General features: G+C 39.2%; 1 protein-coding gene and 1 long non-coding RNA gene across 3 annotated transcripts in view; one reads left to right on the top strand and one right to left on the bottom strand.

The window, feature by feature from the left end:
• Window positions 1-26,078, top strand: part of LOC307017377 (junction plakoglobin-like) — a 708,820-nt gene that overhangs the window by 270,088 nt on the left and 412,654 nt on the right. The window lies entirely within an intron of this gene.
• Window positions 9,944-13,645, bottom strand: LOC307016429. The gene is made up of 2 exons (XR_013801803.1): window positions 10,634-13,645; window positions 9,944-10,227 (listed from the first exon to the last, which is right to left on the bottom strand). It is a non-coding gene; the product is annotated as an uncharacterized lncRNA (long non-coding RNA).

Here is a 26,078-nt window from a genome sequence, read left to right on the forward strand (position 1 = left end):
GTGTAGTTGTTTTTATTTCATATTGCACTACTTAGAACTTGATTGTTGAGGCAACAATAAAGATGCCTGCTTTGTTGTTATTGCACAGATTACAGGTACTGAGACAACGAAATGCAGTTTAGCTTCTAACGGTGCAACAAGCAGTAAAGTGAAAAGTAATGTACACAATCTACAGAATAAAATATAGAATTAATTGAATGATGAATAAACAGTGAGGGGTATGAATACACTAGATATACACAGCAGCCTGTGAGCAGTATTAACAGTGTGTATGAATATGCTAAGATATATAAAGTATGAAAACGGTAAGCAATGCAAGTATAGCATACATGCCAACCTTTTCAAATCCAAAAGAGGTAGGCTTGCGCGTGGCAAATGTGCACGCCCAAATTAGGTAATCAGAAGAAATGGAACCCCAGTAATCACATGTATAAACCATGTATTTAAAATATATTGCATAATTTTATGCATTTTTCAGAAAATGTGGTAGTTTGGTAAACAGTGACATCAACGACATGTCTGGTCTGTAAAATTCCAGAAAAGTAAAATAATTGGAGATAAATATCCCAAAGTCTCCACATTTTATTATATTTTTAATGTGTTTCTGGTCCTCTTTCAGTTGAGACAGTGTAGATGAAGGATGTCTCAGGATGTAGAACTCTTGCGTGAACATTGGATAAAGCCAGGTTCATATTCTTGTTTCATGTTGTTGACATATTAGAGTCAAATGTTTGCACAGAGCGAAATATCTTTGTGTTGCGCCATAAATCAGAAAATACTGCATTAAAAATTCATTTCCTGCATTTTTATACTGATAAAGTGTGATATAAATAATGTACAGGCTTTCAGATTGCTGTAGTTCACTAAACACATTAACGACATGTTTGGTGTTGAAAATGTCAGAAAAAGTGAAAGAATGGGACATAAATATTCCCAAATCTCAAAATTGCATTATATTTTGTGTGTGTTTGTGGTCCCCTTTCAGTTGAGACACTGTAGGATGCTTCCGGAAAAGACCAAACACTGGATTTCTTTCAGTCGCCAAGATGTGTTTTCGAGACACTGATATTAACGGGGAAATCCTGCAGGACTCAAATGCCTCGTCGGGGGTAACGCTGCCTTTCCCGCAGCGTTACCCCCGGTCTACACATTGTTTCTCTTTCAGAAACACAGAGGACTACTGTTTATATGATGCGATCACGCTGCAAACGATGTCCACCAAAAGTCGAGTCCAGTTTCTATGGAGTGTCACTTTTATTTGTTATAGTTTGGGAAGATTGAAAATCGGTAGGGAAAGCCAGCTAAGTCGTTAGGCGGTAGAAACATGTCAAAAGCGGTAGACTACCGCCCGAATCGGTAGGGTTGGCATGTAGTATAGTATAAAATATATGGATATTAATTTCATGATAAACATTGTGGAACAATGATGAAAAATGTGAATGGAAGTGGCGACGTAAAACTGACACAAAACAACAACAAACTTTTGCCGAGCCAATGGAGAGTTTCATCAGCAGCGGGTACAAACCACCAATGAGCGCTCAGCTCGAGATACCAGCGAGTCGAGAGAGTGAATTATATCTGCATTTTCTCTTTGGAGAAGCCCCCACCCCCCACGTTGCAAACTCTTTGTTTAAAGCTAATTGGCCATCGGAATGTGTGGAGTAAGTCTCCCAAGGGGGATGCTCACATTCCACAGCTCCCCCCCCCTCCCCCCTGTGATCTCCCAACCCCCAGTCTGTAGGTTTGTGTTCGCTGCAGCATGTCTGTTAGGCCCCGCCCCCCGCACACAGAGAGACACAGGGAGATCGCTCTTCTGGAGTGAAGAGAGCGGAAATAATGATATTGCAAGTTAGAAACGTAGATGCATTTTGACAGACAAGATGGCCAGTCCGCCACTGCACCCAGCCCAGCCCACGTAAACTGTCAACGGGGGGAGCCTTGCTGCTGGGGAAACGGTGGACCTAGTGTCCCGACCGGAGTGGGAATAATAATAATAATAATAATCCATGCATTTTATCCATTAATTTCCCCAACATTGTGGTAAAAAAACCACACGGTTAATCCATGTTGGTGTATTACAACTACAAAAAGCATCGGTTTGTTTTCTGATCAGGAAATGCAGACCGGCTCAAACAAACGATTTTTAAATCATCTTCCTCACGATCATTTAATTTATCATATGTTCGCCGAATTGACATGAAAGCACTAATAAATGTAGTTTCATCCCCTCGAGTTTACAACTACAAAAATAATCGATTAGTTTTTATATCACATCCTACGGGAGGAAATTCAGCAGCTCTCACTACCGATTTTTAATCCTAATTTAATCATCATCTTCACCACGATCATTTATGTTTATGTTCCCCGAATTGACATGAAAGCACTGACAAATATGAATATACTGTAGTCAACTTCATTAGAACGTTATTAACGTGCCTAAACTCAGTAATTCCCCATTTCTACGCATGACAACAAACTTTGTCCGTGTTTGGTTCTCTCACCGCACAGTGAAGCGTTCCCGCATTGACGTCACTTCCGGCTTCCCCCAAAACTTCAAAATGAGTCGAAGGAATTTCCCCGCAATGTTCGAAATTATTGATATTTATCGGAACTGTATCGCACCTTCTTTTTTAAACTGACGGTTCGAGATGACTAGTAGCCCAATATTTCATTGCACAACAGTTGTTGGGATGCTGTCACAGGCTCTTTAAACTGTCGCACTTTCTGTTGTTTCTATCGCGCATTGCCGGTATGAAAGGGTCTGTGCCGGAAATATCAAACATTTAATGAAAGTGAAAAACAATGAACAAGACTTAACGTATTAATAACAATTAATTATATTTATTCCGTTTGGATGTAGGATTTTTGACTTTGTTTAGAGCAGCAGTGATCTTCAGCAGAGAGCTAAGCGCTGTCAGACCGGACCTAACCCTGAAAAGTATTATCATCTGAAATTAATCATTATGTTATTCGTATTAAATACATATTGTATTTTAGAAATACTCTGTTGTAATTATTGATGCATAAATGTGTTCATCCATTCAATGTGGCATCTTCTATAATGAGGTTAATGTATGATATTACTTAATACTACAATACATTATAATATATGATATGATAATTATATTTTAGTTTTATTCATTTCTTATTTCATAGTTTCTCATTATTATTATTTTTATCGCTCATCTTATTTTTGATTTTATTAATCTGTGTGAATCTGCGCTATCCTGTTTTTCACTCTTACCCTGTTGCTGTTTGAACTACTGAATTTCCCCACGGGGATTAATAAAGGTCCATCTTATCTTATCTTAATGTATAAATTGATTTAATTCAATCTACTGTACTGTATAAAAACACCCCAACAATATTACAAAAAAGATACTGCATAAAGCAAACTCTATACTTTATTTGATCTAAAATATTGATATTTGTTCATTATAGTAGCCTCGGAAAACCATAACAAATAAGTGATTAAATGCTACAGTATTCAGCAAACACAACTGCAGAGCTGCAAACATTGCAAACAGAATAAGTTCTACAACACCCAGTTGTCTTTGTGTATTTGTGAATGAAGCGCCATCTCATGGTTCAATCCTGTAATTGAACAAATGGGGAAATTTGGCAATGCCCTCGAGCAATTTGGCAACACCCCCAGCCACTGGGATCCGCTGGGCTTTTGACTGGGACACACCCATGTGAGTCCTATCTGGAGTGCTACATCTGTATGTCATGATAGAGAGATACAAATACTGAATAGTTTAGATGAGAAAAGGCATCGAAATGCCAGGTTACTAGTATTTATCATGTAAACAGGGAACATGAATAACCCGATCTCTCTGTGCTCATGTAAACATGCAGTCAGTGTGTGTTACTGGAGCCTCAGTTCAATAAGAGATTATTTTCTGAGTTCTTTAACTTAGGTACTCTCTCTCAAAATGGTAATGTGCATTATGTTTTAATTATACTTCTTATCATTCAGAAGATTTTTGTGTGTGTTTATAGGCAATTTCCATCCCAGTATTCAGTTAACTATTTATTTTCTGTAGACATTACATAGACTAGCTAATATTCTACCTATTGCTTGGGACTTTGAGTCTTCAAAATGTCCAATGTCACAGACTGGGACTTACTTTAGAGTCAGTTGTATTTACATTCAGTATGACTTGTTATGATTCAATGTGAAAGAGTATACTGCTCAATAAATAATTATCACTTCACCAACTCTCTTGACATCTAGGCACTTGAGAGTGAGTCAGAGGCAGAACACAGGGACAGTGGAGAGAGGTTCATTGCTGAGGTGAGTGATGAAAGGGAAATGAAAGTTTAGAGTAAACTGTGATGTGGACTCTCATCCCAGAATGTTAAGGAAATCAGTGGGGATATTGAACAGGAAACATTTCAGTCAAGGGGCATCATGTTAACAATATAGACAGAAGAGCAACATTTATTTGAACATTTAAGTCGATACCATTCCTTGGTGAACTTAACATCTGTATGGAGTCAGATCAGTCTCAATATTAATAAATACTCACAGAAGGATTCACAAATGTATTTTGCGATTTATATATAAATGACTCTCCACAACAATATCTCTCAATGCACTCACAAATATTTATTGTTGTATATAAATGTACAAAAAATGGGCATTTAAACTGCTTTTATTCATTCAAAGACGTCTCTGAAATCAATTAATCAAATATGTTTCCTTTCTTTACTACTGGATGAAATTAAAAAATGTACCCATCATTTTCCTCATGCTAGTATAGCCACATAAAAGTATCAAACCACCTGTTAAAATGCACCAGAATACAGGAAATCTATATATTCTTTTTTCAGGATGCTTCCTACGCCCATGCTCATACCCCTCTATTTCAGTCCTGTTACTAAAGTGCTGATTCTGGGTCTGGCCCTTTTGGAGCTGCTGCTGGCCACGCCCCTTTGGAGCGTCTGCATGCAAGCAGTGAGCTCTGTGAAGAGAAGGCTGTCTACCAACAGAAACTCAGCTAAATGTTGCCGTGATTAACGCCATATTATGTTCCAAACCACATCAAGCATTGTTTCTGAAACAGAATGGATTTCAAATGCTTCCTTTCTCGCGGGTTTACCACAAGGACAGTATCTTATATATCTGGCTTCTTTACACATACTCTCTCCAGTAGGCCTACAGCGTTAGCTCTGAGTGTTAGCGATACTTGCTAATGTAAGCACAGACCATAATACTTCCAAAACACCTTGCTCATTGTTTCTGATAAAGCACATAGCTTGACATGTTCTTTATTCAGTGTTTACCACTAGAACATTGCCATTGTATGTATTATATATATATATATATATATATATATATAATACATACAATGGCAATGTTTTTCCAGAATCGGTCTCCATGTGCACAGACGGGGCTGCTGTTAACGTCGGTCTGTACAACAAAATTGTGCCAAAACCTACGCCAACGGGCTGCGAAGGGAGACTCCCCTGTGCACACACTTGAGAACTGCGCAAAATCAGCTGGTCACAACTTTCACGGAACGCTCACCACCACGTCGACTTTCCCGAAGTACTCCACTGCACAAACTAGATATCATATGAAAGCTGAGATTCGACAGATTCCAATGATATAACTATCATCACTGTGCGACCAAAACTCAGGGCAGCGAAAGCCAGTAAAGACAACACACAACTTCCCTTTACGGGGCCAAAACGGCAAATACGTCTTACCTTTGCTGTTTTCTGATCAAAAGTTGTGTTCAAGAGCATTACAACCCATATCAACTCTGCTGAAGGTTAATCCAATGTCTCTGTGTCCCTTTGAAATTATTACTGATAATCCATCATAACATTAGGTCAATAAACTGAGTTTTCATATGGCTGCGCATCACTCATTCACCAATGCTAATGTTTAGATGGATTTAGGAACTCCCTCTCGATTATATTGGCTCTAACGGTTCAAAAGTGGTGTCATTCATCAAAATCGACCAATGGGTTCCAGAGATATGGCAAATACACCCAAATTACCCCAGAGGTGTTTTTTTTTCTAAATTTCACTTGTTTTGCATCAATCTTGATACAGGGTACTTGTTATATGTTATAGTTTGGATTCCTAAAGCTTTTAGTCTACTATCCAATCATTCAAGGGTGGTTTTCACTATAAGTAATGGTTTATTTTTGGACGGAAACTATAATATAATTTCTTTACTCTGTTCAATCTGAATTTACTTAAAAATAAAAACATCTATATTGATTCTGACTCTTCTACATCCAACTCACAGGTTTATCATTACTTTTTAGAAAGGAAGATATTTGTTCATTTGTTCTGGGCATGTCATTTTCAAGCCTGAGACCTGAAAAACAGGCTCAGGGCGTAACAGGTTAATATAATTGCTTTCAGCTAACCCAGGGGTCGGCAACCCGCGGCTCCAGAGCAGCATGAGGCTCTTTAAGCCCTCTGCTCTGCCTCCCTTGAGCTTAGACAAGAATAAAATAAAATAAAGATATTTGTTGGACTATTTATATTTTATTGCACGGTTGAAAATGTTTCGTATCTTGTATTTTGAGGTGATACTGTGACACATAGCACGGAAGCATATATAATGTGAAAAAAATAGGTGTCATGGTTTTGGATTTATGTTTTCATTGTCAACCTTTTATTTTGAAATGTTTTTCTCCTTGTGTCTTGTCTGATTCTACTTCCTTTGTTTGCCTTCCTGTCTTTAGTTTCCCTGATGTGTCTGATTGTGTTCACCTGTTGCCCTTATGTTTATGCCTCCCCTGTCCAGCTGTGTCTTGTCCTGTGATTACACTTTTGTGTATTTAGTCTTGTCTTCCCCTGTGCTCCATGTCTGTTCGTCATAGTTTCTCGTCCATGATACCTGTTCATGTCTTCATGTCCTTGTTCCCTGCCGTTTTTGAAGTCCATGTTACCTGCCCGTTTTCGTCCATGCTTCTGGCTGCTTATAAGTTTGTTCTTGTCGTGCTCCCCGGTTTTGTTTATGTTAAGTAGTTTCTTATTTTTCCTGTTTTCAGCTTTTTAATAAAGCTCGCTTTTCGTTACCAAACCTTTTTGTATTTTTAACTGCACTTGGGTCCTATTTTTCCCCCAACCCTGACAATAGGTCCAAGTACTGAGCCCTGTGGCACTCCATGGCTAACTTTGGTTTGCATGGAAGATTCATCGTTGACACACACAAACTGAGACCGTTTAGATAGATAGGCCCTAAACCATCCTAAAGCAGTTCCCTTTATGCCAACTAAGTGCTCTAGTCTTTGCAATAGGATGTCATGGTTGATAGTATCAAATGCAGCACTGAGATCGAGCAAGACAAGAATAAAGACAAGTCCTTTGTCTGAGGCTATTTATTAGAAGGTAATTTGTGACTTTAACAAGAGCTGTTTCTATGCTATGATGTTTCCTAAAGCCTGACTGAAAATCTTCAAATAAATCATTGTTTTTCACTATCAGTCAGACTGATATTTTGCTTCGTTTATATCTCTCCCATGTTTTTGATGAATACGTGATTACAGGATGTTTTTCGTCTGTCAGTGAAATTTTGGAAATCCCTCAGCCTGAATATTTTCTCTCGTGATCGAAAATTAATCGATGTGCTCCCTCCCTGTGCTCCCTGACCTGAAACTGTCACAGGTTTGATTCCTGTAATCTCTTCAGTCAGCGATACAGAATATCATCACCAGTTTCCAGGAATGCATGAATATGCAATGCTTCATTGATGACATATTGTATTAGATTAAAAAATACTACTCTTAGGAGGATTGATAAATCAACATGTTACACTTTAAGTAGTTATTTGACTAATATTTATATTGGCATTTTGTTTTTACCAACCAAAGACATACATAAATGCATAAAAAAAATAATTACAGTGATGCAGTTAACATAATTACAGTAAACCAAGTACATAAACAAATCCTTTAGAGATATATGCAAGTATTATTAGTAGGCCTAAACTCGAAAATTCAGAGAATTTTTTCTGTGACTGAAACTTGGGTGCGCTTCCCGATGCCAAAATTACCCCCGCTGAGTAAGTATTAATAGCATTAGTTGTATTGTTAAGGTACAACAAAGAATATCCATACATTTGAGCTCACTTTTAACTGATTATTTCAACTGTTTATCTATTACATTTTTTTGATTATTGTACCACATTCCTGCATCGTTTCTGAACATCTTTAGATACCCACTGGATTTAGTTAACGACCCACAGTTGTGTTCAAAGATCAAAGCGTTTCCACGGCAACGCCCTGCAAGTGAACGACGGAAAGCCTGTCAGAGAATGTATTGACAATATAGAGTGGTGTAGGGAGGACGTATTTACCCGGATATAAACTGCGCATGGGTTCCCTCGACCAAAAAGCAATGGGATTTCTCCATAGGATTTTGGAAAATAGCTTGAAATTAGGTCACATTTAGAATACAAAAACATAAAACCAACATAGGAAAGAGGATGATAATATGGATTAATATTATATAGAGGATTCATAATATAAGATTATATTTAAAATGTTTTAGTTCTGAGAGCGGAGAGGCAGTCTGGAGTTCTGCGGCGTTGATTCGTTCGGGGGATTTCTGGTAAAACAATAACAGAAAAAAATAATTATAATAATGAAACATGAGAATTCAGTGTTTCCCACAGATCTGAAATATACTTGTGGTGGTAAGGAGCTTATGAATCTAATAAGGGCTATACAAGTGTTCATACTATTTTTATTATTATTTACTAGTGATTTACAGACGTCTGTTTCCCAATGTTAGTCAATGGGAAAAAGTATGTATGGGCCCAGTGACGTCACAGACTGATACGGAAATTGTAGTACCGCCGTCTGGCGGTACTAAATTGAGCCAGAACCTTTCCTTTTTTGTTTTACCATTTATTGAAGTGATTGATATTTCAGGCTGTGAGCACAATGGCCAGTTAAATATGGTTGATTAAGCTCTGTACTTCTAGCCAACAGTTATATTAGCATTAGTTAGTTAACAGCAGGGGCGGATCTAGAAAAATATGCATGGGGTGCCAAGAGGGTGGCAGGAGAATTTGAGGGGTGGAATCCCCTGGCAGAAGTATATGCTGATTTAATCACAGTCATATCAATCAATGTTAACTTGGAAAGCCACAATATTGATATTTTAACTCAATAACATTAGGTAACATTATTGTTGCACATCAGAAAAGCCATACATATAACTATATAAGGTGGCAGACCTAGTTTAATGAATTTTAACTGAATGAGTTGGTTTCACTCTTAGACTAGCAGGGGTACCATATCTATGCAGACTGCTGCAATAAGTACATTAAGTAACTGTCTCATCGATGTGTGTCTGTATGAATATGATAATATTAACAATCATATTATTCCTATCAGCTGTCAATCTCTTTTATGATTAACATATTCAGTGTTATTATTAAATAAACTATATTTTTTGGAGGAGTTAACGATGAATGTTCCTCAAGATGCTTGCTCACCCCCCTTCAAATTTGAAAGACAAGTAATTACTATCATAAATCAAAATAATCAAAAGAACAGTTCAGCGCCCCACAACTTCATTACAAACAGTTACAACCTTGACTTTACATCAGAAAGAACAAACATTAAAGAAGTGAGTAACTGCATCAGTTAGGGTTAAAACATGTGTATTCAGCTAAAACATATACATCACTGCAGTTATGATCCAGTGGAAAGTCCTTACCTACTGGCATAGTTAAATCAAGGTGGTTACTTTTTTTTGGCTGGGCAGTGAAGTTTTACACGCAGGCTTATTTGACTTTCTCAGGACTTGAAACTGTTTTTTGGGGGCAGACCCCCACAAAGAAGAAAACATTTTGCAAACGTAAGGTCATCATCTTAACGGTTTGTTATTCTCATCGACTCATCCGTGAGCAGAGCATCAAGTTGGCATGCCTATAACAGCTGTTCAATCAGGAGAGACGTGATGTATGAAATACATGTTTATTATCGGGTCACATTATATAAATGAAACATAATGATGACAGTTTATAACAAGTGAATGAAATGGTGTTTGGCGATTAGGCCCAGGTTTGGTAGGATGTCATTCGGGAAGGGAAGAACCGTTTCCGATGAACCCCCCCGGGTCTAGACATTGGTGGTGGTGATAAGTGGTTAGGTCCGGTTGGAAGGGAGAATGTTGAGCTTGGCCCTGAGTTGGAAGCAGGAGGCGAAAAGGTGGAGGAGGGTTGCGCGTTGACACCTGGAAGACAGCTGATGGAAAAGGGGAGAGCATATATGGAGGGTTTAACAGGTGCGATAATTAGGCTTGTGAATGGAGGGAAGTGATAGGTTAGCTTGAGGAGTGGCGCTCCCCATCATTTAGTGAAGGGAGCGAGTATTGCCATGACGTGCAATACGAAGTGATAGGTCTTCCTGCCTGAACTTGCGCTGAGCTTCATTTCAATCAGGAGAGACGTGATGTATGAAATACATGTTTATTATCGGGTCACATTATATAAATGAAACATAATGATGACAGTTTATAACAAGTGAATGAAATGGTGTTTGGCGATTAGGCCCAGGTTTGGTAGGATGTCATTCGGGAAGGGAAGAACCGTTTCCGATGAACCCCCAAAAGAAGTTAAAGTATGAAGTACTGAACGTGATGAAATCTTACCTTGTGGGATGCACTGGAAATCTATGGATGAAATGAGAGGTTAATACATGTAGGGATTTAGACATACTGATGCCTCCTAGGCATCCTCCCTGGACGTATAGGGCTTCCTGGACGTACAGGGAATCCTGGACGTACAGGGCATCCCGGACGTACGGGGCAATCTGACTTCGCAGGGACACATTTTATACAGACCCGAAGGTTACAACCTGGACGTACAGGGTTAGACATTCAAGGATAAACATGAGCCGCGGGGCGAATATACGTGCTGACATGCTAAGAACCACCACCAGTTATATGCATACGTACCAATTTTAAGGTTGGAGAGACCTTTGGATAGCCAGCACGGCACTGAGGTTCGGACGAATGTAGGATGAGAAGAATTACCTTGATTGCGGCAGGTTTGCTGCACCTGAACTGCTCTTAAGACACCACCACCAGTTATATGCATGTTTACCATAGGTAAGCTGGAGAGATCTTGGATAGCCGGCACGAGCCGATGCCCGGCGAAGAGGGAGATGTAGACAATGTAATGCGGCTGTTAGCTTGAGTACAATGATGCATGAATATCATACCCTGCTTAACATAAGCCATGTGAGCATAAAACCAAATATATGAGTGCAATATGAGCAGCATGTAATAATATTTGCTTAGGTAAATACTGAGACATGACCCATGATATAGGCAGGGCTCAACGCTAACTTTTAAAAGTGATTGCCAGGCTGGCAACCAGGCATCCGCTTTTGGTTGCCAAAACTGAAAATACGGTTGCCCTTTTTTAGATACCTTATATTTTAAATAATTAAGATGCTATAGAGTTATACATCAACTTAATAATGAACATGTGACACAAGAATGTTCAAATGCTTTACAATAAGTAATTAACGCACTTATTTGAGTGGTAGTAAACTTGTCCACCCTCAATTGCTGGTATACAAAATACCAGTAGTGCTGCTGTTGTCCTGTTCTTCATATATCCCTCACAAATGAATTGAGCAAGTCACTAGTTTCTTGATCATCCGTTGTCTCCCTTTCAAATGTGGGTTTTCTTGACCTTTGTGCTGACAGCCACCATAGACCCATTGGCCCTTCAGCATTGAAGTCTTGGATTGGCCAGACTAATACATTTCTAATGTTAAATAAATGAAAACCATTCACAGTTAAACATTTGATATTAATTATTGATGCTGTAAATTACCTTTAATATGTCTAACTATATTTAAAATGTGTTACCTTTTTATAGAAGTGATTATAATTTAATGCAACCATTTTTCTATGGTAAAGTTTCGTTTTGCACTTTTATTTTGGTAGTAATAAGATCGGGACTCTTATTTTGAAGGAACTTTTACCGGAAGTGAATGGAAAACATTCCTCTTTGTTTTTCGTTCGGGTTTGACCTTACGCTTCATCAGTTGAATCACTTTGAACATTCGTTTGAGAAGTTGAGGTGTTGGCTGAACTTTTTACCACACAGTCAAACAACTTATTTTTGCTTTGCCATTTTGTTGTAAAACAAACACACGGCGCACCGCGCACGCGAGTAAACGTGCATCGCTTTCTGGCTCCGTAATCACGCCAATGCACGTGCAATTTAAGTATCAGGTTCCGACTGGTCACAACAATTAAATATCACTCTTAAAACAAATATGAACATTTATCTATTTTGGGGTGCACGTTTTGCTGTCCTTATTTCTTATGTTAAAAACTGGTTGCCACTGATGGCAACCAAACTCCAAGAAGTGGTTGACATTTTTCTGAATGGTTGCCAATGGCAACCTGCAACCGTTACTCTCGAGCCCTGATATAGGACTAGCTTAATCAGCAGTTGAATTATGCCACAGTGAGATGTAGATGCTGATATGCTGGTTGGGTGATTAGACTGTCTTCTATCATCTTACATGAACATCTCTTTCTCCCTGAAAGAACGCCCCAAAAAAAAACACGGATGGGCAGCATCCGTGGCTGTGTTGAAGCTTGAAACTGCGGTACTTACTGAGCATTGTGACGGGTAGTAGTTACCCGAACTGCATAACTCCATGCTGTAACGCGTTACACCCGAAGCTGCCTGAAACTCACCTTAACCCTGAACTAAAGGCAACAATGCATAAATGAATTTCTCTCTTTTTCTCTCTCCTTATTCTTCTTCTCTTTCCTCCTCTCTTTTCTTTCTTTTCTCTTTCTTCCGTTCTTTTCTTTTTCTCTCTCCTTTTTTCTTCGTTCTTCTTTTGCTTTTCTCTTCCTTGTTCTTCTTCTTTGCTCTTCTTCTTCTCTCTATTTTCTTTTCTTCCTCTCTTTTTCCTCTTCTCTTTTCTTGCCTGTTTTAGCGGTGAGGCGCAGGGAGGAGGCAAGCCTGCTGTGCACTGAACCTGCTAGCCGTCTATGACGCACTTAGTGTCCAGTACTGGCTACTGAGCCGGGAGGAGAAGTAGCTTCGATGGGATGTAGCTTAAGCCCTGCCTGCCTGCAGGAGGGGTTGTAGTTGAAGCCAGAAATGGGTGAAGCTTCGCGAGCGATGAGGGCCCGTTCCGCGTGAAGCCGGAAGCGCCGCATTAGAGCGGCCCTGATGCCAGTGATGCTCTTTCTCGACTGAAGGCGTGCGTCAATTGTTTGCCTGAAGTTTGCTATTAAATGCTCCTTTCCATTAAGCCGGAGGAACTTCTGTGGAGCCCGATGTCCTTGTCTTTTCCTTCCGCGTCCGGGTTTGCGGGGTGGCCGGCTAGAACCGCTAGCCAACTGGGGAACGCCGACTGTAGCTTAATCCGCAAGACTGCGGAGCTGATGAATATATACCTGGAGCTGGGACGAAGCCCTGCTGCTGCTTGCGCGTTGACACCTGGAAGATAGCTCATGGAAAAGGGGAAAGCATATGGAGGGATTAACAGGTGCGATAATTAGGCTTGTGAATGGAGGGAAGTGATAGGTTAGCTTGAGGAGTGGCGCTCCCCATCATTTAGTGAAGGGAGCGAGTATTGCCATGACGTGCAATACGAAGTGATAGGTCTTCCTGCCTGAACTTGCGCTGAGCTTCATAATGTGGCGATTACCATGTTGATCAGCAAAACGCCTCACAAACGATTTAAAGCTATGGTGCATTTTGATTCAATGCTGAGTAAGGCAAGGCAAGTTTATTTATATAGCACTTTTCAACATAAGGCAATTCAAAGTGCTTTACAAAAAATGAAAGACATTAAGAAAATGGCATTTAAAATCAGTCATTAAAAGGAAAAGTTAATAAAATAAACATTAAAAGAAAAAATACATGGATAAAAGTTACAGTGCAGTCTAAGATATGAATAGTTCAATTAAAAGCAGAGACAAAAAGAAAAGTCTTCAGCCTGGATTTAAAAGTAGTAAGAGTTGCAGCGGACCTGCAGGTTTCTGGGAGTTTGTTCCAGATATTTGGAGCATAATAACTGAATGCTGCTTCACCATGTTTAGTTCTGACTCTGGGGACAGAAAGCTGACCCGTCCCTTAAGACCTGAGAGATCTGGTTGGTTCATAATTTAGCAGGAGGTCAGAAATGTATTTTGGGCCTAAACCATTCAGTGCTTTATCAACCAGCAGCAGTATTTTTTAAATCTATTCTTTGACACACAGGAAGCCAGTTTAAAGACTTCAGAACAGGAGTGATGTGATCCACTTTCTTAGTGTTAGTGAGGACTCAAGCAGCAGCGTTCTGAATCAGCTGCAGCTTTATAATAGATTTTTTAGTGAGACCTGTGAAGACACCATTGCAGTAGTCCAGTCTACTGAAGAAAAAAGCATGGACAAGTTTTTCCAAATCCTGCTGTGACATTAGTCTTTTAATCCTAGATATTTTCTTTAGTTGATAGTAGGCTGATTTAGTAACTGTTTTAATGTGACTGTTGAAACTCAGGTCAGAGTCCATGACTACACCTAGATTTCTGGCTTTATCTGTTGTTTTGAACATTGCAGACTGAATCTCAGCGCTAACTTTTATACATTCTGCCTTGGCTCCAAAAACCATTACCTCCGTTTTATCTTTGTTTAATTGGAGAAAGTTCTGACACATCCAGTCATTGATTTGTTCAATGCACTTACTCAGTGTTTGAATTGGAACATAGTCTCCTGGTGAAATTGTTACATACACTTGTGTGTCATCTGCATTGCTATGGTAACTTATTTTGTTGTTCTTCATTATCTGAGCCAGTGGTAGCATGTAGACGTTAAAGAGAAGAGGCCCCAAGATGGAGCCTTGAGGTACCCCACATGTCACATTTGTCAACTCAGATGTGTAGTTACCTATAGAAACAAAGTTGTTTCTGTCCTTTAAGTAGGATTCAAACCAATTTAGAACTGTTGATGAAAGACCCACACAGTTTTCCAGTCGGTCTAGTAATATGTTGTGGTCAACAGTGTCAAACGCAGCACTGAGATCTAATAATACTAACACTGAAGTTCTGCCACTGTCTGTGTTTAAGTGGATGTCATTGAAGACCTTTACAAGAGCAGTCTCAGTGCTTTGGTTTGGATGAAAGCCTGACTGGAACACATTGAAACAGTTCAGAAATGCTCCCCTTGCTATAATTAAGACAACAGTTTTTAAATGTAAAAAACACTTTTTTATTTTTTTTAAAAGTCCTATTTACATTTTAATTTTTTCAAACACAAAATCAATAGTTATGCTGATTTTAACATCCCCAGGACCGTCTCCAGCTTAGAATTCCCCCTATTACTGAAAATATCATGATGGAGTTTTTTCACTTCAGTCAAAATATTCATGTGTATGCTGTATTTGACACAAAGATGCATTACATCTACAAACAGAGCATACAATGAGAGCACATGATACAATGTTGATGTTTGTTTCATTTCTTCGGAAAATGAAGATTCCAGGACCACTTCAAATGTTTTGTTTACAATCGTTTCCCAATGAACTGGAATAGTACTACCAGAACGAACGATATCCAAAATGTCTTCCAGTTTACAAACTTCAGCCATTCTGTTTACACGGGGATCACTACTCATTCTGTTTTCAATCATCCTCATCACCACACTTATTAAAGGGGTATTGACCACATTCTGATCAATATATACAGAGCGTTTTGCATTGTAGTTTCCCATTTTCATCTTACTTTAAAGAAAAGTCAAAGTATCGAAAAACAAACAAAAAAATCCCTTGGCTGGTTATTAGTCTTCTTCTTCTCCATACAACTCGGTAAGGATATTTTCAAGTCTCTCCTTGAGGCGTCTGCAGTTTTTGAGATTGTGCAGAAAAGCCTCCAAAGCGCCTTGGATCCTCCGTTCATCCTAGCAGATGACTTTATCAATAAGACTCTGGTCAATCACAGTAATAAAGTTGGCGAGCCAAAGTCTTTTCATTAACGCGTTGTAATTGTTTCTGAAGAAAAAATCGGGCATTCCATTCAGACAATCGTGTTGCCTCTGGCCGGGGTGACTGACTCGGCATCCGTTACATATTTCTTCTCTGTACCGATACAGCATCCTGTCCAGAATATGAACCAACTCCGATTCCACTGTGTCCATAAACAGAGACGTCTTGGCCCCAGGAGTAACATCAGCAGCAGAAGTACTGCAAGATTCGGGTGTCCAAAATGGTGGTGATGATGGTAGTCCAGGAGTCTGTTCCTGGCTGCAACTCGTGGGGGGAGACTTGGTTTTTCTCAGATCCATGGCTAGTTTTCAACGGTCGTCTTAGTGGGGTCCTTTGTTTTAGATGATTTGCTGAGTGGAGGGTGGGACTTATTGCGTTGAATAGGGGGAGTCATCTGTAGAATTGAGAGTTTAAAAAAAGTTCTTTAAGCTTTGTAGCTTTTTCATCTATCATTTCCAACCAAGCAGCAAGAGGTCAAATTTAAGAATGAGTAATAGTTTTACGGAAAAAGTTAAAAGTATAGTTTGTCAGATAAAAATAAATAAAAATGGAAAAGTCATTGTGTACAATAGTATGTTGAAAATCAAAAAAGAAACTCAATTCATTACAAATTAATGAATATTTTACCCCATTATAAAGTCAATCAATCAATCAATGTTTATTTATATAGCCCAATATCACAAATGTTACATTTGTCTCAGTGGACTTCACAGTTTGTACAGAATATCAGTATGACAATACGACACCCTCTGTCCTTAGACCCTCACATCGTACAAGGAAAAACTTCCAGAGAAAACCCCACAGTTTAAAGGGAAAAATGGGAGAAACCTCAGGGAGAGCAACAGAGGAGGGATCCCTCTCCCAGGACGGACAGACGTGCAATAGATGCCGTGTGTAAATTGAAAAGATAATACATTTGCAACATAGATAAAGTTTTGCATCCATTAAAGAAAACTCCATTCCTTACAAAGTACTTCATATTATACCCTTTGTTGAGTGTTGCATAGATCAAAGTGTATCTAAAAGTATCTTGGTAGCGGAAAATAACTAAAATATGTAAGGTTATCAGAAAAACCCCACATTGTTTAACTCAGGGATGGGCAACTGGCGGCCCGCTGGCCGCATGTGGCCACCGCCCTCACTTTGGGCGGCCCGCGAGTCAATTTACAAAAATATATTGGTTTCACAGTTGTAAACAAGCAAATCATTTGAACCAGACCCCACTTGTAATTAATAATATTCACCGCTAGAGGGCGCTCCCCCCAAATTCATGAGGCCTGCAGCCAAGTGTATATTGTCTTCTGTTTACCTCGCGGCTTTCCTCCGTTAGCGGGAAAAGAAACATGAGCGCCCAAAAAAGAAAACTGAACCTAGAAAACCGTCTCTTTCAGCCAAAATGGGAAATAGATTATCTGTTTACAGAATTCAAAGGCAAACCTATGTGTTTGGTGTGTCTTGAAACTAAATCGGCAATGAAGGACTACAATTTAAGTCGCCACTACAACAGCACCCATAAAGACAAATATGAAAAGCACACAGGAGCTGCCAGAGTCGCCATCGTTGCTGACCTGAAAGGGAGAATATGCAGCAGACCTTTTTTACCAGAGCCACGACTACACAGCAATCGTCTCTCACGGCGTCTTATGCCGTTTCCCTTGAGCTTGCTAAAGCTAAGAAGCCCCTGTCTGACGGCGAAATGGTGAAAAGTTGTGCAGTCCAGATGGCTAAAGCATTCGGAGATGACAACATGGCTAAAAACTTTGAAACCGTCTCTTTGTCCCGTCGGACAGTGACACGAAGAATATTTGAAATACAAAATCATGTCGAACAAAAGGTAAAACAAGTCATGCATGACTGTGCATACTTTTCCTTAGCGTTGGATGAGAGCACTGATGTGACTGATGTGAGCCAGCTTCTCATCTACACACGGGACATTAACAGTTCATTTGAAGTGCACAAGGAGTTATTGAAACTGGCTTCTTTGCATGGCACTACCAAAGGACAAGATATTTTCGCCGCTGTTGAAAATGTTGTAAGTGCGCACGGAGGATTTCACAAGCTCTCAGCTGTTGTTACCGATGGTGCGCCAGCAATGCAAGGAAAGCGCACTGGATTTGCCGGCCTCCTCCGCCAGAGTGGCGTTGACTGTCCAATAGTGCACTGCATCATACATCAGGTGGGTAACATTATTGTTATCTATTCTAATGGTTTTGAATGTGGGCATTCTTTGTAAAAAAAAAATCAGGCTAAATCAAATTTCGTTTTGATATTGCAGGAGGCTCTGTGTGCCAAATCAACGAACGTTAGCCATGTCATGGATTTAGTTACCAAGACTACTAATCTCATTCGAGGAGGGAACCAGTCTCTCAATCACAGGAAGTTTATAGCCTTTTTGGATTAAGTGAACGCCACGTACGGTGATTTACAGATGCACACAGAGATAAGGTGGATGAGCCGTGGAAAATGCTTGGAGAGGTTTTTTGCGCTACGCGCAGAAATCCCTGTGTTCTTGGAGGACACCATCCAATGTGATACAAGTGCGTACTGCGCAAAACTCAGGAATACAGATTTTCTTCTCGACATGGCTTTCCTTGCGGACATTACCTCGCATCTTAATCACCTGAATATGCGGTTACAGGGAAGATGCCAAACCGTGTTGGATCTATATGCGCACATGAACGCATTTGTTACTAAACTGACTCTGTTTAAAGACGGATTTTCAGCCGACCATCCTAATCTGGCGCACTTCCCGTCATGTGAAGAGATGCGCAAAAATGCCCCCGAATGTGAGAAAACATTACCCAAGTACAGAGCCGACATAGAAACACTGCAGCAGCAGTTTAAGAAGCGCTTTCAAGATTTCCACACCATGCAGCCACGCATCGAGTTATTCACTAACCCCCTCTCGGCTGCAATCATCGAGCAGCCCCCTGAGTTGCAGCTTGAAATGTGCGAACTACAGTCAGACCCCTTTCTAGCAAAGCGCCAGGAGAGGGGAATTTCCTTTTGGAGACTGCTACCCGAGTCCCGCTTTCCACTCCTCAGGGATTTTGCGCTCTCAATGGCCAGCATGTTTGGCAGCACTTACATCTGCGAGAGCAACTTCTCTATGATGAAGCACATCAAGTCAAGGGAGAGAAACAGACTGACAGATGAGACACTGTTCCATCTCATGCAAATCGGATGTACAAATGTTGATATTGACATTCAGTCTATTGTGCAGCAGCAGGAGAGGCCACAAGTATCTCATTAAGATGTATAGCTTACTGATCCAGCTGTGGGTGAAGTTCAGAAAAATGCATATGTTCTTGGTTTTATGTATGGAATGTGAGGGAAGCATAGAAACACAATACAAAGATGAATATTCGTTGTTAAACTCAGTGTTAGTGTTTGGTACAATAAACATTTATTGCCTATATATATTTAGTTATTTTCATTAAATTAGTAGCTAAAGTTGGCTATTTAAATGTTGTGGATATAGTATCCTGCCGATGGAAGTGAATGGTCACGAAGTGGCCCTCTGGTAGTGAGGACATTTTTTTTTGGCCCTCACAATCCTCAAAGTTGCCCATCCCTGGTTTAACTGAACAAGTGTTTAAAAAACGGCCATTAAAAGAAACCAAATTCCTTACAAAGTACTTCATATTATACCAGTTGTTAAGTGTTGCATACATCAAAGTGTGTCTAAAAGTATCTTAGTAACACAAGAAAAGAGAAAAAAGCATTGATGTCAACAAAACTGGATTGTTCCCCTGAAATAGCGTTAAAATCAAAAGTGCCTTTTAAAGAAAATGTATTCAGACAAAGTATTTTATTTTCAAAAATGTTTAAGGTTTTGCTTACATCAAAGTGCATCTTACAGTTCCTTTGTGAGAGAATTACACACAAATATGCAGAGTGTAAGTAAAAATGTGTTCAAATCACAAACTTACCTTTTAGAGAAACAGTCTTTAAGAAAAAATCTAATCAGACAATGTACTTCATTTTCTAGTTTTAAGGTTTTGCATACCTCAAAGTGTGTCTAAAAGTATCTTGGCAAGAGAAAAAAGCCTAAATCTACCTAGGTCATTAAAAGAAACCAAATTCCTTACAAAGTTCTTCATATTCTACCAGTTGTTAAGTGTTGCATACATCAAAGTGTATCTAAAAAGTATCTTAGTAACACAAGAAAAGAGAAAAAAGCCAACATCTGCCTAGTGTCAGTAAATAAGTGTTAAAATCACAAACTTTCCTTTTAGACTCACAGCCTTTAAGAAAATAAAAAGTGTCACACAGTGACTGACATTCTAACATTTGTAAAGTTTTCAGAAAAAAAACTGTATCTAAAAGGTATCTTGGTAGCAGAGAGAAAAATGCCAAAATCAGCCTAGGCCATTAGAAGAAACCAAATTCCTTACAAAGTACTTCATATTCTACCAGTTGTTAAAGACCCTTTGAAGTGTGCACCTGTGCATGATTTGTTATGCTAATACGTATAGTAATGAGCAAAATTGTACCCATATCAAAGGATGTTGGAATAGCAACGAATTTGACGAGTTTTGAATTTGCCGGGGAAATCTGCAGTCGACCTTCGCCTTCGTGGGCGTGGCTTGCGATCTACTGCGTGACGTCACGAGATGGACGCCGCCGCACTGTTTACATTCACCACCGTTCGTTTTTTCTCTTTTTCAAAGTCGAATTTCTCAACGTTTTTGAGCTAGTATTTTCCTGGAAAGTGTGTCGGAGTCGACTGGAAGTGATTGCCAATCGAGAAAACCTGACAATTGTTGGAGATTTGGAGGATGTTCAAAACCAACCTCGTCTCCGCGTGTCGTTTGATAAGCTGGGTAAATTCGTAAAAAGGAAGGGATTAAGAAACACCAGAATGCAAGTTAAACAATAATCTTGTTTTAATGATAAAAAGTAACAAAACAAATACAAATACAAAGGAAGTACTTCCTGCTCCTCCTCCAATCTCACGGATCTGGTCAGTTTGAAGAAAAGAAGAGGCTGGTCTAAAGAAAACATAGGCTTATATCCAAAACCCCAGGAGGAGCTATGCGGCTGCCCCCCCCCCCCCCCCCCCCCCGAGGGGTCCTCCACTTAGAAAAGACAGCCAATCAGCGCGAGCCCGAGGCGACCCTTACATTCGAGATAACAAACCCCTCCTTGCAAGTTTCACATACTTTTGGCATTTTATAAAGATAGTTTTAAGATATAATTTTTTATAGTTGGATTATACAAATAACACATGTGAGTTACCTTAACCTCAAACAATACTAACAAGAGGAAAACATCAGCTCTGATCTCAAGCAGTAAAAAGTACCGCACACTCATTTAGCCTGCAGCTCTTCCAGACACTTGAGCTATTGTTCTTTAAGAATATTCCCTGCAGAATCTTTATTTCAAATAAAAGGTTTCACATTGCATATTTCCAGCTTCCTTTACACATACTGCTATTATTAATACAAAGTAATTAACCACACACATATATTTAAAACAAGTAGATTTCCCTGATCATTTGACATGCTGCTTCCATTTCCCATAGAGTAATAAAACATGTTTAAGCTAATTTCTCCACACTGTTTGTAGCCCTCCAGTACCCACATATGAAAGAATAAAAGCAGAGGAATCAAATAAAACACCAATACAGGAATAGTTGATAAATGATTATACAGGACATCTGATCACAGTAAGAAATACACACACATATTCTCTAGGAAGTGACCCTTGTTATAGGTCCGAATGTCCTGTCCCCTGAAAGTCATGAGTTTTGGTTGATTAACAGAAGTGTAATTGTTCTTGTGGCTTAATGGCTTCCCTGAACTTCCCTTCACCCCAAAGTCAGCTTACTAGGAATTAATACATTTTATTGATAAGCTCAAAAGGACGTTTATCTTGGTTACTGCTGGGTGACCCAAGTCTCAAGGCCTGCAGGATGTGTAGGAGATAAACATTAATTCTACAAGACTTTAACTACATTATCTGAAAATGTATCTGGGACTTCCCCTGTTAATTGCAAGGACTATTGATAATTAACAGAGAGACCCTAGGGGCCTCTTCTTGGTATCTGCTAGGCAGAAGTCACTCAATGCAGAAATCACAAGTTTAACACACATTCTATATAAGGTGACATTAAAATGAATATACCAGATTGAACTTTCCTGCCATAACACGTTACTTTAATACTTCAAATAACTCAAATAATACTTCACAATGGAGGCGACAGTGAAGAAAGAGGGATGAAAAACCCAGGGGAAACGATGCATTGCCGCTGGCTGTAGTAATGTCAAGTCTGCCGAAGTGGCGATGTTTCTGTTCCCAAAAGATGAAGGTGAGCCTGGCTGGTGTCATTGTTTCGTAGATTCTTTGATTGATCATGATAAATAAAGGCCACTGGTCGATTCGAGAGAGAGAGAAAGAGAGACTGAGAGAGTTACAGGGTTGTCGTTAGCATCTTGTGCTAGCTCGGAGCTAACGGAGATTAGCTGTTTCAACAATAAGGAGAGGGAGAGTGCTCTCCTGTGGGACTGAGAGAGATAACGTCAGCTCAGGGAGGTAAACTGTAGCCTAAGTTATCTCAGTGGGTTTGGTCATCTATGTAAACAAATATTTCCATCTATGTAATATTAGTTGTATAAAATAGGTTAAGAAATCCTTCCAATGTTTTTTAATTATTGAAACATATGTTTCATATGAGTGTTGAGAGCTGTATCCATAAATCTCTTAATGTTGCCCTCAAAGTGCACCAAATTGATCACTTTCCTCATCTATCCTGTCCGTAAAGCTGTCCAAATCAATAATTTCTCTCACACTAGTATCACTTTCCAAAGTCTCCGCCATGTTTACAATCGCAACTGGGTACATCTTGTGACGTCACAGCCACTATCGTCTGCAACTTTCGTTAGGCTCAGACGGCAAAATTAATAATTCATTAATTCATTAATTATGAATTATTAAAAATTATTTTAGCCATGAACAGGCACAATGATATGTAAGGAATGAAACTGCCATTTCATTTTGGTGCAAAAACATGCACTTCACTGGGTCTTTAAGTGTTGCATACATCAAAGTGTATCTTAGTAACACAAGAAAAGAGAAAAAGCCAAAATCTGCCTAGTGTCAGTACATAAGTGTTAAAATCACAAACTTTCCATTCAGAGTTTGATTCTTAAAGAAAATCTATTCAGAAAAAGTACTTAACTTTCTACCAGTTGTAAAGTTGACCAATGTAAAACTGTATCCACAAGTAAGAGAAAAACAACGAGAGAAAAAAAAAATCTGCCTAGTACAAAAGTGTTAAAATCCCAAACGTGCCTTTTTAGCGTCACAGTCTTTAAGAAAATACATTTGGTACAAAGTAAATGACATTCTACCAGTTGTAAAATGTTCCTACATAAAAGTGTATCACAAAAGTATCTTGGTTTAAAAAATGTTTAAGGTTTTGCATACATAAAAAGTGTATCTTACAGTTCCTTTGTGAGAGAATAACACACAAATCTGCAGAGTGTCAGTAAAAAAGTGTTAAAATCACAAACTTGCCTTTTAGAAAAAATCTAATCAGACAATGTACTTCATTTTCTAGTTTTAAGGCTTTGGATACCTAAAAGTTTGTCTAACAGTACCTTGGCAAGAGAAAAAAGCCAAAATCTACCTAGGCCATTAAAAGAAACCGAATTCCTTACAAAGTAATTTGATTGTACCAGTTGTTAAGTGTTGCATACATCAAAGTGTATCTAAAAGTATCTTAGTAGCACAAAAAAAGAGAAAAAAGCCAAAATCTGCCTAGTAAATAGGTGTTAAAATCACAAACTTGCCTTTTAGAGTCATATTCTTTAAGAAAATAAAAGTGTTACACAGTGGCTGACATTCTGTATGGGGGTTTCACACCTGAGCGGCTGAAGGGGGGCGTTGAAAAGGGGATGAGTATGTCTGGCTCTCGGAGGGATGGTGTATGAAGAGGTCGCTGGAGGTCACACACAGACCATCCCTTGGCGCAGAAGGCCGGGGGTGTGTAAACTCCAGAGGAGGGCCGCTTTCACTCGGTACAGATCTGTTGTCGGGATGGTTTACTGAGGGTACTAGTAATTAGGAATAGTAAGTATATACATGTTATTTTTAGGGCTGTCAAGTTAACGCGTTAATAACGCGTTAACGCATTTGTATTTTTTGTCCTCGGCCGCCCGTAGTTTCAGAGCGCATCGAGTTTAAAATACCATCTACAAGCTGATGCTGACAGCCCCGCTCCTGCTGTCCGCTTGCGGCAGACCACAGTTCCACGCTCACCGGCAGGCACCGACTGGCCATCGGAAGGACCAGGAGGGTGTGTGTATGTGCGGCGCGAGCGAGAGACCTTACGTGCATTGTTGTTGTTAGCATCTGGTGCTAACTAACTGCGCTAACGGATATAAGGAGCTGTTTGAATGAAAACAGAGGAGCGACATTTCGCTGACAACTGCGCCGAGCACTTGACTTTATGCAGGTAGCCAGACAGTGGGACATTGTGCGAAAAGTCAGCACACTCAGCACGGATAGTGCAACATGATTGCAGCGTCCAGGCATCTCCCGTTCGAGCATATGCCTTGAGTTGCACATAGCTCCAACGATCCATCACACACACACACACACACACACACACACACACACACACACACACACACACACACACACACACACACACACACACACACACACACACACACACACACACACACACACACACACACACACACACACACACACACACACACACACACACACACACACACACACACACTTTGTATTGTATTATTGTATGAGAGAGGTTCCAGGTTGAATTGAGGCGAATATTTGTAATGTTCAGAGGTTGTTGTGTTTAATATTCTTGACAATATTTCTCATTGTTCAAATGATAATAAACATTTGCATAAAGCATATTTGTCCACTCATATGTTGATAAGAGTATTACAAACTTGAAAAATATGCGATTAATCGTGATTAACTATGGACAATCATGCGATTAATCGCGATTAAATATTTTAATCGACTGACAGCCCTAGTTATTTTGGAAACTTTACACATAAAAACATAAAGTTGATTTTTAAAATAAGCTAAATACAACACATACAGTTTAAATATACTCACTTTCCACAGGGAATTAATCATAGGGCCTAAAAAAGAATTTTCCTATATCTTCATAAGAAAATAAATGGTGAAAAGGTTTTTTATTTAAATAGCTAGAACAAATATGGAGCACCAAAAAGTCCTTGAACCCTGTTCATCATTAACAACTAAACATATAAATCTGATTTTAATGTATTTTTAAGTGTTTACAGCCTTTCTTTGTTCTGATCAGCCCCACTGCATCCGCCCTGTAATGAATACAGCAGGAAAAACATTTTTTAAAACTTCTCTTTTTTTTTCATACAGCAAAATCTAATATTACCCCAATAGAACCTCGCATAACTTCATATTGAGCTTCCTTATAGTTATGTGAAGCAATTAAACAATAAAAAAGACAAGATCACGGGGTCATTAAGATCTTTTCAATTATTATTACCCTCTTCAAAGAGACTCCCATGTAGTTAATAAAGTAATTAAACATTAGTTCACAAGCCCTACAACTTAGAGAACATCCTTGGTTATCACCAATCATATTAAAACCTAAATAAGATATTTCTAAATTAATATGAATACCCTCTTCATAAAATAGACTTCCTTATAGTTAGTAAACTAATTAAACATTAGTTAACAGTCACACAAAACTTAAAAAGAAACATCGTTAGCAAGCACAAATCATTAAAAAAAAAAACTAAATCAAATGTAGTGAGGACAATAACGTTTTTAGGTGTGTTAGTGAGCGAAAATTAATGGCTTTTTATTTAGTTTGAGCGTATTTCTTTTTTTAAACTAACTCCATCCCCTAGCTTCTGGTCTCACGGCCAAAGGAAGGGGGGTGTGACACAAAGGGGGAGACAGGCTCTCTCTCTCTCACACTCACACACACACACACACACACACACACACACACACACACACACACACACACACACACACACACACACACACACACACACACACACACACACACACACACACACACACACACACACACACAACTTCAGAGAGACTGT

Source organism: Notothenia rossii (assembly GCF_949606895.1).
Source record: "Notothenia rossii genome assembly, chromosome: 8".
Classification (NCBI taxonomy): Eukaryota; Metazoa; Chordata; class Actinopteri; order Perciformes; family Nototheniidae; genus Notothenia; species Notothenia rossii.